Here is a 17,515-nt window from a genome sequence, read left to right as displayed (position 1 = left end):
CCTGAAGTAGCAGGGGTTTGAATGTGATTATTTACTCCAATGTATGTCTGACCTATCTTTTCTATTTCCTTCATACTTTCCTTTTACTTAATATTTTCAGTTTCTTTTAATGATAACATAGTCACAGGATGATGACTAATCTGGACATTTTCTCAAATTAGTTTTGTAAACAGTAAAGAAGCACTTAAATGAAAACACTTCTCTACAGTTTCCAAAACTACTGCTGAATAATCAGCTGGTATCAGTAAGGTCTTCAACATACATAGTTGCCTAGGAAGAACTGGACTTTCATTTTCTGATTTTCCCTGTTAGTTACCAAAGAAAAATATTTCCTAATATTCAGTTGCACCCTATTTGTACCATGCCAAAAAGAAACAACTCAATTTCATATTACCAGACCTTTGTCAGCAGTGTAGCAGTAAGTACTTTGGGTAAATTTCTCAGTTTGGCACTCTAGGATGAGTGATGAGAAATGGGAAAATTCTATATTCTTTATTTCCATTAATCTGGAAGTACTTTAAACCTCTTCAACTAACCATTTTAATTCACTTTTTTTAATTAAAATTAAATTCTCTGAACCAAGAGCTTGAATTTGCCATTGAAAATGAGGGAAAAAAAGATCTCCGGAAGTATATACCAAAACTCCCAAAAGAGTAGAATTTTATTTGGGAAAATTTCATGAGAATTTGCCTCTAAAAGAAAGAAAAATATTTGCTGGAAATTTGCATTCATGTTAGTCCCCTTTCATTATGCAAAATGACATCTCCAAATGCCTCAGGCAGGCATTTCTAATAGAAGCCAAAGGAAGAAGAAGTGATAAAGAAATTAAAATCTAATAACATATAATGGTAGAATATTTATAAGTGATCAGCAGTGTATTAAGCTGTAAAGAATACTTATCACAGTCACTCTGGCTGGTTATATTCTCTCCTACAGAACTACCTAACCCAAGGCTAGATTGCTTTGAAATTTGAAAACAGGTTTCTGAGCATTAGACAGTGCATCTATTATCATAAACAGCTTTAGCATGTGAGTGTGCATATATGCTAAATCAAGTAAGGTGCTGTCTGCAAGGTTTCTTATTTATAGGTATATTTTTCTTCCAGGTTTTGCTTAAATTGTTTTTTTAATGAACGATACTGAGAAAGACAGCTTTAGTACAAATGAACGAAGAGTGCAAGTCAGTCCTCACATGGTATGAATCAGAGTAACTGCACTGAGTAACTTAGCACCAGCTGAGAATCTACTCAAAACCACCAGTTTTCATTCATAACAAGGTAATACCCCCAAACCTTCATCCCAAACCCAATATCTAAACCCCTTAAATTCAACCCTTTAATAATACTATTCCTGTGCCATGAAATGAATGAAATTTTCTTAATGAAATCACGTTTCATTAAGACAGATTACTTCAGCATAGTACCTTTCTACAGAAGTAAAACAGAGCACCAGTTCTAGTTTCAAAACCACCAAAACAGCTGATATTTTACTAAACAAAACCTGAGTTTGGTCAAAATCTACATTTAGAATTCTGTATTTTAAAAGGAATGTTCTAAGCGTTTGGAAGGGAGAAGACAAATTTGGGCTGCTCATCGCTTTATTTTTACATTTTGGAGTTTTTGGGGGGGATTTTTTGGCCACACCTTGTTTATAGCCACTGCCCATAAATTAAGGAATTTTAAAAAGTGCCAACTTTCTTTTGAAGTTTTTTAGTTTTCTTCTTATAGTCTGAATTGTTTAATATTCAATGGTGGATTTGCAGAAAGTGTTTTACTTATACGTGGAGTTGCTATTGTAAGATATTAAATTTCAGTTTTGTTGCTACAAATCTATCCTGTGCTACATGAAGTTATTGTTTGCCAAGAAGCCAAGGGCACAATAAACCTAGTTTAACTGGAAAAGTCTAGCAATAGTGCACAGAAGATCTCTGACAGTATACCAGAAATGACAGAAAAGCATACCCTCAGCAATCATCAGCCATTGCTGACAGTAGGATTTTGCCCAACCTTTGTAATTGGGTACCCTGTAAAAAATCTGGCCTGGAGTTCTTCAAGAAGCTTGAGGTAGTACTGACATATAGGCAGTATCTGATGAGATTACTTCCAGAAAAATGGAAGGATATTTTGGAGTGTTGACTGTTAGAAAATATGCTTGATACATAAGGGATCTCTCAGAAAAACAAAAAGGACACAGTGGAAATATAAATTAAACAACCATTTCTCTGTTAGTCTCTGAACATGACTAATTTCCTATTTTCTCTTTTCCTTTCACCTGAGTTGTTTTCTTATCATCCTGAAACTGGCAGTTCTAGCAGGATGCCTTGTTTAGTTATCCTCAGTTAACAGACAAAAAGGAAGTGCAGCTCTGTATTGAGGGGAAAACACTAAAGAATTAAATATTTGAGAAGAATTTGGGGGTGGGGTGAACTCCACATGATTACTTATGCTGGGTAAAATATGAAATTGGAGCAATTAGAATGATATCTAGTGAAAGAGGAAACTCACAAAGTATAGTTGTAACCTGTCATGGCCCTGAGAGAACCAAGGTGCCTACCTGTTCCTGCCCAGCCTCCCCTGGTGCCTCCCTCCACTCTGTCCATGTCCCAGGACTCCATTTCAGCCTGTTCTGGGGCCGTCAGTTCCTGTCCCAGCGATGCTGTAGGGATGCTGGTCTACAGCTCTGGCCCTGCCAATCCTGACTTGTTCACTGGACTTCCCAGGCTGACCTTGAACTTGGCTCATTGTTTGACCTCCTCTAGCCAAGGAACCTCTTTACCCCAGCCCTGGCCCTGCACGGGGTAGTGGAGTGAGCCCCACACTGGCTCCTCCCTGACAATAACAGGAAAAGTACATGGAGGGACACCACAAGAGAGTAAGAAACTAGCCATACAGCCAGAGAACTGGGAGCTAGGCAAAAGAGACAAGTGTGAAAGGAGAGAGAAAGCAAGCGAGAAAGTAATCCATTTTCATCTTTATTTCCATAGATTTACTGTACCGTTGCTGATACTGGTTTAAGGTTGAATGGTTTCAGAGGCATTTCATCCACAATGACTCGTCTGTGGTTTGTAACTGCTCTTCATAGAGAAGAGTTGAGTCAAATAACTATTTTACAAGCTAAAAATACTCCTTAAGAAAGATCACAGGTATATAAAACCAAGATGGGAACTAAACTAATGGGAAAGGAGAGAAGTCTGAGGAAGCAGACTGAGATTTGGGGCTAGATTCTCTGACCAATAAAGAACCAAAGGAGGTTGTGAACATACATATTGTGCTGAACAATATGTATACAGTATTACTACAGAGCACAGCAAAATCTGAAAAGCCTGAGGAGAATTGGACATAAGTCTGCCTCTGCATGTAGCAAAGTTGTATCAATGCAATTTTTTGTTTAAAATAATTGTGGGGTTTTTTTCCTAAAATGAAAAAAACTCATTACTTTTTCTCCCCAGACAAAGCTGCTTTGTCAAACTGTGTGAAATATGAACATGTCCTAGACCAGAAGCAATTGGCTTTCTCCTGTGAAATTGTGGTATCACAGAGCATTCAGCCTAGTCAAGCACTTCATGTTGTCATCATCCAGCCCATCACCTTCTCTAGTTCTTCTTGAGTTGAAGTCACAGTCATTTCAGTGTGAGTGGAGGCAGCCATGTGGTTAGCATCATTTTGGTTGTCTGTGAAACACAAGGATTGCTAGTTTGTCCTGCTTGGCTAAAGGGGATTTGTTACAGGATTTTCTCATTCTTTGATGGACAGGACTGTATGCAAAGCCAGATCTTCAATACCATTCAGCTGTTCACCACGTAGAAACTGTTGGGCAGCCAATATCACATTGAAAACAATGGTGTTCCCCACTCGTGTTTGGAAGTACTGTGATCCAGGTATTTAGGTATGTCACTCACCATCTCCTTCTGAACTGTCGGACTAAAGTAAACTAATCCATACCTCAGTTATTCCCTTTCTCTGTTTCTTTTTGAAACTAAAGTTACTTTGTTTGAAAGTTTGAGACTTTCTCAATAGTGATTGATTTTCCCTCTTGAAAAAAAGAGAAGAAACACATAGTAAGTAAAATAAATTATCAATAAAAACTTTTTTTTGGTGCAGTGTTTTTCTCCAACTTCTGACCCAGTTGATGATATCACTGTTTGAAGCTCAAACTTGGCCAGCAGTTTTTCATAATTTCAGCAGAAATGTGATGAAATAAATACTGAATCTTAACAATCTTAGGCAAAACTTTTAGTCTGATTTAAATCTCTGCATACAATATTATGGTCCAGGGTTTGTTTGGGGTTTTTTTAACTCATCTACAAATAACTTCATAAATCCTTTACACTGTGAAAGATGGAAGTAAAAAATTTATATGCCTAAAATTTAAAAAGCATCCAAACAAATAAATAGAGTTTTCAGTAAAGGTGAGTGTGGTTTTAGATTTCAGAAAGGAGAATCAAAGGGCAAATCTTCCACTCTTACAGACATTTCTGTGATTCACCTTCCGTGAAGACAGACATCTTCAGGGGATAATTAACTAACAAAAAGAAATGTCAGTATATATTGGATTTCACAAAGAAAAGTGATTCCTGTTTAGCTGTAAAACAACATGTCCAAAGTCAACAGCAACGGTTCTTTCCCTTGTAGTTTTGGACCTTAAAACACATTGCCATCCCTTTCTATTTTTCATTAATTGGGAAAATATTTCTTACAAACCTACATTTATATTTCCTTACATGCAGGTAGATATTCTCTCTGTAAAGTGGTAGATATTCATAGACTGATAATGATGAATACACACATACATCTACATAAACTCTATTGCTTTTTAAATTTTTCTGTAATAGAGCAGGTTAAGTACAACCATGAAGTTGCCACACATACAGCACAGCCTGAGATAGATACCTTTTTTCTTTGGGTTTTGTTCCTTCTCTCTATAGACCTTACATTTTCAGCAAGTGCCATATGGACAAAACAGTTCCTGGTAAAATTTTGGACAACAATTAACATAAGCACAGCAGGAGATCCCAACTGTTGACCCCTAAAAGGTGGTTAATCAACAGCATATGGGTTTATTTATCCCAGCATGCCCTTTTAATTAACAGTTCTGAAAAGTGTACTTTTTAATGAACACTTTGATATAATATATTGAGAAAATTCTAAATAGTGTAAATGAAACTCCAGCTTGAAATGAAATAACATTGTTCATAAGGAAAGAAAAACCTGTCAAGAAGTCAACCCATGAGAAACACTAATACTAACCTCAAACAGTGTTAGAGTAACAATGTTTGTGTCTAGAATTAGATCTGAATTTACAAAAACATCTCTAAACTGCAGAAAGTTTGGATTTAGAGTTTAAACTCATATTTAAAAAATAAACATACCTCGTAAAGTTCATGTTTAGAGAAAAAATATTAGTAGGACAGGGAGGAAGGTCTTCAGTCCTGTGTTTTGGATTGAGCCCACCCTCTGAACAATACCATGACATTTACTTTCAAGCAGAAGATACTTGATAATAGGGTAGGTTGAAAGGAAGTGAGGGTACAAAAATAATGATACAAACCAGAAAAGAGAAGCAAACACAAACAAGTGCACACACAGCACAGGGTAGGTAAACACAAGAAAAGCAACAAACATTCCAAGTCCTTTTTAATAATACACCTTTATTAATGGAATGCATATTATTTAAGATAAGCCTTAGGTAAACCAAAACCTTAAGGTAAACTATTTAAGGCAAATTATTTAAGAAAAACAGTAAACCAATTTTTCAGTGGGTGTAGATCAAGTTAACTACTTACAGAGAACTGATTTAAATGGGTCTTAAAAACATAATCAAGTCCTTCATACTGAAGAATTTCAAACAACAAATCAAAGAGTCTTTTCTTTATCTTCTATCAACTATAAAAGAAAAATGTCTTTGATGGTATTGCATCAGTTTATTAAACCTCATGGTAAGCTTCCTGTAAAATATGTCCCAAAGATGGGACATAGCATTGGGAGCTCTTAAGGCATTCAAATACCTCTAATTAAGAAGCGATGGAAAATGAAATAACTACTGAACACCTTGGAGTATATTCACGCTTCACCTCTTGGCAAGGAATTCTACCTTTGGTTAACAGCAACTGCTACACCAGAAGGACTATTTGGTATATACTTATTCGGCAGCAGAATCTGGCCTGTCCTAGGAGGCAGAAACATGAAAGTATTTTACTCTTTTGCAGCATACTGTGCTAAATTAAAGACATTTTTCCTCTTAGAAAATAATTTCTGATACCGAAAGTATTGGAGTCTCTTTAGTTGAGATCTTTGATTGCCTATGGCAAAGATAAGCAAAATGGAAGATTGCCTTACAGAATAATGCAGATTGAAGTATAGTGAACATCAGGGCAATTCCAAAATGTAGCTATAGATACAATCTCCTAAAAACGTTTACCAAAGAATCTGTTAGTCAGCTGAGATTACACTAAGTAAAGTGTTACATTTGTCTTCAAAACAAAACAAAAAAGGTTTCGGCTTTGTCATTGGCTTACTTTGTCACATTAGAAATAAGAGGAAACACAATCGTCAGTCGTTATCTATCCTGTATTATGTGCTAATGAAGAATGAGAAAGCAACCACAATATGAGGAGTCCACAAGAATGAGTAAAGATGACATTGTCAGTAGGGAACTGTTGTCTGCTTCTCTGTTGAAAACAAGACCAGCTCAGAGCAGCAATTTTTTAGACTGCTAACCCTTGCAGCTCTGTAAAACTATCAAAAGTAACCACACATCACAAAGTTTAGGGTCAATATTAAAGACAGGGACAGAAAGATATTCTGATAGACATATATCCATACTATCCTCTATAATACAGTTTACCATTTCATACATTAAATTAGTCAGAGACTTACTTTCAGTAAAGACTTTCTACATTAAGAAAGGTTTCCAGGACTGACCACTACTAAATAAACATAAAGACTGTAACTTTAATTAAAAAATGTTGTTTTCCTAAGATGGATGTGGGACTCCAAGTGTCTGATTGTTCTAATTTTGAAAAAACATCACTGTGGAATGCCCATAGAGAATATGATTAAGCACTGAATATGGTTTACAACTTCTTAGTAAACATGGATGTCTTCAGCTGTGCAGATTAGCACAATGAAAGTATTCTTGAATCTACATGAAGGAGGAAAAGAAAGAAAGAAATGTGCTGTATAAATTACACCAGCTATCAACCTCCTGCACATTGAAGACTAATTCTTGCAAAAAAAGATTAAAAAGCCATAGATTAGTTCAGAATGTTACCCTAAGTGAACAACTAATTTCATAAAACTGAAGACAGTGTCCTGTATAAAAATACAGAAAAAATGAAATCCTTTGTGATGATTAAGCTAAGTGATTCATGCAGAGCTGTTGATTTGATTTTCAAAAGAAGATCAATAATTAGGCAAATCTTCTGTCTTGGATTCTCTCTGTCATTGCAAGTGAAACATTTTATTTTGAAAAGATCTTTTACTCCACTAGAAGATATTTATGGTTTTATTTTTAAAAGTACCAGTGATTAATAAAAGCATACTTGTTAAGGAAGAAGTATACTCCATTAGGTGTATTTTAAAGATGTCAGCATTGTTTTAAAAAAAAATAATTAACTAATACATGCTTGAAATTACATCTGGCTTATAGGTAGGGACTGCTCTCTCAATAAAAAGCAACTTGAGTCAGATTTTCATCAGAATGAACTACCTGTTTGGTGCCTGCTTAGTCCTGCTCTGTGAACTGGTTTAGATTGTGGATGTTGTCTACCTTGACTTCAGTAAGGCCTTTGACACCATTTCCCACAGCATTCTCCTGGCAAAACTGACTACTTGTGGCTTGGATGTGCACACGCTTTGCTGGGTAAAAAACTGGCTGGATGGCCAGGCCCAAAGAGTGGTGGTGAATGGAGTTAAATCCAGTTGGTGGCCGGTCACAAGTGGTGTCCCCCAGGGCTCGATTTTGGGGCCACTCCTGTTTAACATCTTTATTGATGATCTAGACGAGGGGATCGAGTGCACCCTCAGTAAGTTTGCAGACGACACCAAGTTGGGTGGGAGTGTTGATCTGCTCGAGGGTAGGGAGGCTCTGCAGAGAGATCTGGACAGGCTGGAGTGATGGGCTAAGGCCAACTGCATGAGCTTCAATAAGGCCAAATGCCAGGTTCTGTACTCTGGCCACAACAATCCCCAGCAGCGCTACAGGCTTGGGGAGGAGTGGCTGGAGAGCTGCCAGTCAGAGAGGGACCTGGGGGTGTTGATTGACAGCCATCTGAACTGAGCCAGAAGTGTGCCCAGGTGGCCAAGAAGGCCAATGGCATCCTGGCCTGTATCAAAAATAGTGTGGCCAGCGGGGACAGGGAAGTGATCCTGCCCCTGTACTCGGCACTGGTGAGGCCGCACCTCGATGACTGTGTTCAGTTTTGGGCCCCTCACTACAAAAAGGGCATTGAATTACTCGAGCGTGTCCAGAGAAGGGCAACAAAGCTGGTGAAGGGTCTGGAGCACAGGTCCTACGAGGAGCGGCTGAAGGAACTGGGGTTGTTTAGTCTAGAGAAGAGGAGGCTGAGGGCAGAACTCATCGCCTTCTACAGCTACCTGAAAGGAGGTTGTAGAGAGCTGGGGATGAGTCTCTTTAACCAAGTAACAAGTGATAGGACAAGAGGTAATGGCCTTAAATTGCACCAGGGAAGGTTTAGGCTAGACATTAGGAAGCATTTCTTTACAGAACAGGTTGTTAGGTGTTGGAATGGGCTGCCCAGGGAGGTGGTGGAGTCCCCATCCCTGGAGGTGTTTAAGAGTAAAGCTGACTTAGCGCTTAGGGATATGGTGTAGTTGGGAACTGTCAGTGTTAGGTCAATGGTTGGACTGGATGATCTTCAAGGTCTTTTCCAACCTAGACAATTCTGTGATTCTGTGATTAGATCCCACATTATCTTTTTGATAATTTCTAGGAAAAGAAGAAATAGCTAAAAGGTATTTTAGGTGTGGGTACTGCTTCTGATTTGCACGAAGTATTTCTTGTTTATATATGCACCCAGTCAGACACATTAAGAAACTTGATATAAATTATTTAAAAGATTAATCTAGTTCTAGTGCACCAAAAGTAAAAATCAACTATGAGCTACTTTCAGTCCAGTTATCTCAAGAAGGAGTTTGCTTCCAAGACTAAAAATGAAGGCCTAGGAAACGTATATTAAATATCTCAATCCTGCAGCACAATAGAGCACTAAAGGGCTAGATTCAATTTTTGGCACTCTCAAAGGTGTCTTGTCTCTAGTCCTTCCTAAAAATGTGAATAGACAGAACAAAGGGATTTGTACATTTCTACTTTTAAGAAATGGGTCCCAGTTTAACTGTGTTAGAAATAAAACTTCTGAATCCAATGAGTTATAACAAAGAATATGACCAAGGTGTTACCAGTTAACTTTTGTGATGATGCAGCAAGATGCGTGTACATACTCTGTCATATAATACTATGTATTTTAGAGAGGTAATAATTTGTTACTGATACAGTATTCCTATAGCTCTCTGTTTCTTAAATCTTTGTTGAGAAGGGAGAAACAGCATTTCCTTTAAAATTACAGAGTTTGGGAGTTAGCCAAATGAAAATTATGAGCTTCCACTGTAACTAATTGAAGTTAGATATTGTTTTCATTAAACTCTCATCAACTTCACATTTTGTTTATTTTCAAGTGTAGGTTTCAAGGGTTGCAGATGTGTTGGTTAGGTCTCAGGGAGGGAATATCAGCTGTCACACCTGGTTCATTTGTTATGTTACGCCTTTCTGGTACTGGGCTGCAGGACACCCTTTCCTTCTCTAATGCTTGGGAGATTTTTTCAGGTGCCTTATAATTTATCTCACTTTCTGGTGGTTAAAAATCAATCTATGTCTAAGTGCTCACATAATTTGAATCAAAGTAGGCAAGCCTGCATGATTGTTAGTACCTTTGTTCGCGATGAAAATCTTTGTACTAATGTAGACTCACACTGCTGATGGTTAATTTTATTTGATTTTCTACATTTTTATGTTTTCAGAATCTGACCAAACTACATAATGCTTAACAATGAGCATCCTAATATTTTAAAGGAAGAATTACAGTATACAAAAAAGAGAGATGGCTTTTGTCTTTCCAAAGATAAAGTGATTTATCTTAGGGGAAATATTGAGCTGCCAAATAAAAATTCCTCTTTCATTCCAGCATAACAATGATGAATATGTGATGATATAGTGCTAGAAGCTAGAAAGAGTTGTCTTATTTTCTGTTTTTGAATATTCATTGTCCTTGTCACGAAAAATACTTGGGAAAGATTAATTTTATTATTTACTTTGGGTTATTCATCTTGTTCTAAACACAAGTAAAAGAGAACAATGCTTCAACATGGAATGGACATAGCAGAAAGAAGATAAAGAGAGCAGTTCTACAAACTGTTGTGGACTGAAAAGTGTGGTAAAGGAAGAGAAGATTAAAAAACTCAGCTGTCTGTGTGAAGGAATGAAAATTTGTACAGAAGAAGGAAGAAACAAGCAGACACCGATGGCTAAATATTTTTTCTCAAAGAAAAGTAAATTAATAATACTATTTAATAATTTGAATTTTAATGAAACTAATTATTCTTAAGTCTATTCAGTAATGTTGAGGATAAATTTACTTCCATGTTTAAAATACATATAATCAATTTATGTCACTTTAAGGTAATGATTTTCCCATATCTGTCTTATATTTTGATATAGAAACCTTGGAGTAATTTTAGTTCTTGGAAGCAATTCCTGAAAAATAAGTGTGTAAGTGCACAGCCTTCCACTACTGAAAACCAATGTGGGTTCACTAAAATCAGTAGGAAATACCAGTCAAAAACTGGTCTGAATGTATGATCATTTTGCTTTTAATCACATTAAAATGTTGTTTCTTGCTACTAACACACACTTATGTGAACCATACATGACTTCTAACCTAGCTGCACTGCTTACTCTTCACAGCAAAACCAGAAAACTTTCACATCTCTGATTTCCTTTGTCAGCCGTAAAAATATCACCACACCTTATAGCAGAGCAAAATGTGTGATGCATAATCATATGACCCATTTCACGAACTAATGGAGGAACATTCAAAACCGAGTTTAATTCTTTGCCTTGCCATTCCTATTGGAAGTTTTCTCCAGAAACTTCTTCCAAACATGGTTGGAAATTTAAAAATTCAGGTCTGAGTCTATTCCTTACCAATTCATAGTCACTTTTTCTCTTGTCATGTCATCCTTTAAGGAATGCTTTCCCCTGTTGGTGCTTGCTTCTTGGGTTTAACCACAGACATTCTCAACCATTGATTTGCTTGACCAAAAAAGCCATGTATTTTAGAATCACCGAATATAGTCTCCTTTTTCCTGGTCATCTGAATAATATTTTTCAAGTCTGTTCCAGTTTTGGCAGGTTTTTTAGAGCTGAATGACCAGAATGCCTCTGTTTTCACATGAATATTGCAATGGCATTACTTCTTCCTCTTTTTAAAGAAATATTGCAGCTGGTAAATCTTAAGATTCTCTACCACTTTCACAGCCACATTAAAGTGGTGCCTGACTGTCCTTCACTGGTGAATAATACCCTTTGTTTTTCCTTCCCCTCCATTATTCAGCCCAAATTCCTGTCTTACATCAGAAATTAACATGATTCCCAACTGAATGATATCATGCTTGATAATAAGATAATTTCATAACATTTTGTCCTTTTAAGACATTTACATTATTCACATATTGACAATATATCCTACCTTTTTAATGGCAAAAAAAAAAAATTACCAGAACACTGCTAGTCTCTGTGCTTTGGTCAGAAATGAAAATATTAAACAGCATTTACCTTTGTCTCAATTCTTAAGTAACACCATTACTAAATTCCTTTCAATTCAATGTTAATCATAATTCTTATACTAGCTTTTTATGTACCCTACATTTGTTAGACTACTACATTATTTTCTTTAGTTTAACCAGTAATGTTGCTTGTCCTTTATCTAGAAAATTACATACCTTATCAAAGAAAATACCAGATGAGTACAGCACGATGGACTTTTGGTGAATATGTATTCTATATTTTTTTCAGTTTCCTACTTACTCCCATGTCTAATTAAATTTTCTCTTTCTTTTTAAAGGAAAAACTTTTCTGAAACATTTATGTCATTGGAGTAAGACTAATGGTATTTGTTATGTATGTGTTCTGTGCCTTCTTAAACATATCTACCACATTTACTACTTTTCAGTGGTATAGTACTATTTAATAAAAAATAGAGATATTAAAAATCTTTACCATTGGACCACCTGCTAACAATAGCAATAAAGTGAGAGTTTCTGTTGAGAAACACAGCTACCAGGACTCTGAAGCTCTGACTCCTTTTTCTACCATGTGTTTCGGAGCAAAAACGTGTAAAATTGTGTTTTCTTATTCAATAAAAAAGTAACTGTCTCAAGGGCTTTGACTAATCACTGCAGTTCTCTTTTAACTGCAGAATTTTCACAGAAGCTCTCAGTACTGTGAGCATGCAGCAGCATCCTTGCTGTGAGTGTCAGGAAAGATCTTGTGTTGATCAAGGTAGAGAATGCAGCTGCAGTCTGGTTGGAGTCTCACGTAGGTGTACAAGTAACACACCACCATTAACAGCGAGCAATGCACCACACTGGCTGTGTGGCAGGTAGTAGGGGTCACAGTTATTAGCAGGCCATTAAGCAGCACTAAGACAGTATCAAGTAAATAAGTAGTATGTTTCATTTATACCTGTAAACATATTCATATCTTCTCTTCCGTTACGTGGGGTCCAGCTTTTTCTTGTGTCAATGGTCTGACCTGCCACTGATTTTCAGTAGGGACAGGCTCCGCCTTGTTACCAGCACTTTCAGAGTAGCTTGGGATACAGACTATATCTGATTAATTCTCAGACTTATGATCAAACAAGAATAAATGTTCCATAACAAAACACCAAATTATACAAATCTGCTTTGAATATTGCCTGCATTAATAGCATTTTAAGTTAAGCAGTTGTTTAAATTCAACACACACTTAAGTATTTTTCTGAATTTGGGTATGTTAAGCATAAAACCAGAACCTTTGTTGAGATGAACAAAATCACCATGGATTTTGATTGTGTGACTCAGCAATTTGCATTTTACATACAAAATCATATTCAAGGATTACAATAGAATTTGCCCCAAACCAATGTACATCATTTTACCTATTATGGGAAGATCACATAATAAATATAACCATCAACATCAGTGCTGGAGCAATGTATTTAATGAGTTAATTCTATATTTTAGATTTAGCTTATAGATTTAAATGTATTACTTAGGCTGAAATCCATCTGGGCTTATTAAAGCGTAGTCCAAAGCCCAAAATATAGCTGGGAAGGCAATAAATACGTTAGCCAACTACAATGTGACCAACAATATAACAATGCAGCCAGCTGCAAGCTGAATGTAGTAGAAACTTCTCAGCAATTAAAAATCACTATGCATGCACAGATTCCCATCAACTATTTATAACTGCTTCCTTTATTTACATTAAAGATAGAGAAAATGTAATCATGTCCAGCAGCACTGAAGTCTGTTATCCTTTGCTTGGATTCTTGAAATTTTACCTATTAATCTAGTTCTTGTTTTTTAAAACAGTTTTTTAAACAATATCCCAGTTATAAGAGGAAAGTTGTCAGGGCCTGCTTTAAGTAGGTAATGACATTACAGGAAGGTAAGTCCAGAAAGTACTTTATGACACCCAAGACAAAGTCAAGCATGCCTAAGTTGTCTTTACAGATATCCGGTAAAGAAAACTATGCAGGGATTTGCTAGCAAACTAACATGAAGACTAGGAGAAGACTTGACAAGTGTGGAGGCTGCAACAAAGATCTGTGGGTCAAATCTAGGTGGGCAGGGAGAAATATGAATCACCCAGCAAGACAAAGATCAGATTCATGACTTCTGAGAAAGTGAGCAATATAGAAAAAGCAGGGGAGATTTTTATTTAAATAGCTAACTTTATCAAACTGCTTCCCCATCTTCCTCTCATTAAACAATGTATTCTGAAGTTTCATGCATGTTTAAGCTGGATATTAAAAACTTTATTCTTTGAGGATAAAGTCCATGTTCTCCTATACTTTTTTTATTGAACAATCATTCTTACTGAAGTCCCTTCAAGCAGAAATGTTTCATATATCATAACCCTTCTGGCCTCCCTCAGATTCCTTTCACCGTCTGAATAGAAGGAATTACTTCAACCCTCTCCATCTAATTTTTTAACAAAGGTATGTTCACAAAACAAAAGCTACATTTGATGTCAATAGGCTTTGTTGGAGATGCTTCAGTTAACAGTTTGAGTCATTCAATAGAAACTGCTTGTCCATGCTTATAGTTTCAACCAAATTTCATTGAAAATAACCTGAAGAATGTAATTGATATTTTTAAACTGTAAGATTCTTTTTTTTTTTCCCAAAGCTACTGTTAATTTTAAGTGTTAATTTATATTTAAAAATGAGAAAGGGTATAAAAAGTTCAAATTAAAAAAACCCTACAAACTCATTCCCTTTTTCTTTCTCTGTTAATTTTCAAGTTGATTGAGTTTAGGTCCTAAAGAAATTCGCTTTGAATTATATTTTCAATTAAATTCTTAGCATACAACAGCAGCATTTAAATGTCAGACTTCTGTCTCTAAAACACAAGCCTTTAGAGCTTGTTCTTATAAATTGGAATGGAAGAATTAGTACCATGGTCAACCATTTCACGTGGTGATATAACTTCATCCAGCTATCCTCTTTCATCTTGTGGAGTACAGACTTATATGTGAGTGTGTTTATGTGCATATATGTATATGTATATAATATCTCAATAAAGATTATACGAAACTGAAGTTCATTGAAGCATTCTAGAGGTCCATTATATTAACTTGTGGCATATTACAGCATCTTGAAATAGCACAGCAGTGACTGTCAGCTAGCCAGACTGCCTAATGTGGAGAATTTCCCTTGTTAGGTATCTTATTAAAGTTCTCAGCAGGGTTTCTGATTCGTCTCAACATCAAATGAATAGCACCAGCCTTTATTCAAGGAAGAGATAACTACAATCTAACTAGATTATGCCAAATTCCAGAAATGTGCTTTCACAGTTGCCAAAGATTTTTTTTTCTTTTTCTACTGTGCGTATTTCCAAGGGGGCTATCACTATGGTCCGTGTTCATAAGAAATATTATTCTGGGTTAGCTGCACTACCACACCAACGACACCAGTTTACCTTCACAAGGTGATTTAATCTAAGAAAAGTTTTTTTCTTGGTTTTGGAGTATACGTTCAATTTTTAGTCATTTGGAAGTAGCTACTACAACAAGTAAAATGATGAAAGATCATGGCAGCCTCCCCTGTTCGCTCTTTTTTTGAAGATCCTCTTGAAGGAATAGAAAATGCTGCTGTATCAGTATTAATGTAATTCTAGGCATCAGTTACCAACTTTTATTAAAAACTCTCTCAGCAAGAGAGAGTCTCTGCATAGTGCAGAATCAGATAAAATACAGACAGGAAATAAATAGCTGATCTCCAAAGTAAATCTGCAAGTACAGTTCCCTATGCCTTATGTTCAGCAAGGAAGTAATCTCTTGATAGATACCCCAAATGAAGTAGAGTTCAAGAACTTCAATCATTAGAACAAGTGAAACCTGTATTTAACTCCCCGCTCTGGGCTGATGAGAGAGCAAGTTATTGAGAATCAGAGCTATTAAAGGACAGAACTGCTGTGAAAACTGCCTTTCAGAACCCTGCTCTCAAAGCCCAGAGTTAGATACCTATAATCTCTAGAGGATATACAGAGATAGTTAAGTACCTCAGAAAGGCTACTTAAAGTTGCTTCAGGGAGAGTGGGGAGGTGCCAATCCAACAGCAAATGCTATAGGCAGTGCCTATAATACCACTGACATTGGAGGTTTAGGCAGCTTATTAAAGGCTGCAGATGCTTCCATGTCTGATCAACATCTGGAGACAGGAATAGTGGATGGTAGATGACTACAAACTGTTCTTGAAAAGAGCTAAGTCAGGCTTCTTTTCCCTCACTGAGGGTGGCTGTTAACTCCTCATGCAAGACCTTCATGGATAAACCATTCAGGGAGATCTGAGCACCTCTCCCATGTTGATATCTTTTCTATAAAACCTCTGACTCATACAAAGTAACCCTGGATGCAGACACTATTTTTCTTCATCCTACAAGGTTACAGTTAAGCTACCTTTTGACCTCTCTCTTCCTAGTCCCAGAAATCTTGCATTAAGGGATATACCATGGCCCAGATTGAGCAAGAAAGATGCAAAGACTCCCCACCCTACTGAGGCTACGTACAGACCGGCACTTGACAGATACCTAGAGACGTCAATTTGATATTTGAAGAATAAAGATTGAGTTCTCTATTTTTGTAGGCTCTGCAAGTGCTCTAGCCCCCTAGAGTAAAAGAATAAATAAAAGGTTGGTGGAGGAACCACAATCTTTTTAAAAAGAAAATAATCAAACCACATTTTCAGGGAGGCCCAGTATAACCCGAGTGCATACAGAAATTGAAGTGTCACGGGAAGTAAGATGCTGTTTTGCCTAGATCCTAATGTAGGAGCTGGTTATCTAGCTGCTCAGGACACATATAAGCAGACTTGGAAGCATATAAACATCCTTCCTCAAATGCTCCAGGCTCCTGGTACCTCCAAGTAAAGAAGGGCTGATGAAATCATTACAAAGAGATCTAGTAAACTGCCTCAGAAATGTTTCCCATTTCTTCCTGAAAAACGTTACTTTCAGTCCTCACCGTCATGTACTTCTCAGAAGTTACTTGCCTGTACGTTCCAATGGACTGCCAGTCTCTGGAGTTTCTTGAACATCTTTGAAGCTATCATTTTATGATTTTGTCACCATATGCAAAATTACAGTCAATGCTGGAACCTAAACACAGACACACACACACAGACATCAAGGGGGATCCATTCTTCTTTTGTAGTTAATGGTTTTCCCGATTAGCTAAAAATATGTCTGATAAAGAAACAAAAACTTTAACACAAAAATATGTTGCATGTCTTGCATTCATTTGATACAGTTCAGGGCTGAACAGTGTTTTTCAAGAAGGTTAATTGGGAAATTATGACTCAATTAGATTTTAATATATTGCATCGTGATAACAGTGGAGAAATTGTCCCTTCTAAAGGATTTGAAAAGATTACTGAAGTTGGAGTCATGAAGTACTTAAAAAGTGCAGTAGAAAATCCCAGTTTTGCTCCCCCACAGAATGCTTTGCTCATACAAACTTTTGCCATCTTGACACAACCTCACACTCAACTTTGACAATTTTAAATCAGCATATAAATCATAGCATGTAGTCACTGAATGTTGACAGTACTGAGTAAAATAAATTAGTTTCTTCAAAGTCAGTTAGCACAGGCTATCCTCTCATCTTTAACACACCTTAAAAGCTTGTGTGTCCTGCAATTTAATTTACTTGGTGTTTTAACAAGGGGCTGTTTCAGGAG

The sequence above is a fragment of the Strix aluco genome, chromosome 2 (genome assembly GCF_031877795.1).
Source record: "Strix aluco isolate bStrAlu1 chromosome 2, bStrAlu1.hap1, whole genome shotgun sequence".
Classification (NCBI taxonomy): Eukaryota; Metazoa; Chordata; class Aves; order Strigiformes; family Strigidae; genus Strix; species Strix aluco.
Note: the sequence above shows the minus strand (reverse complement) of the source record.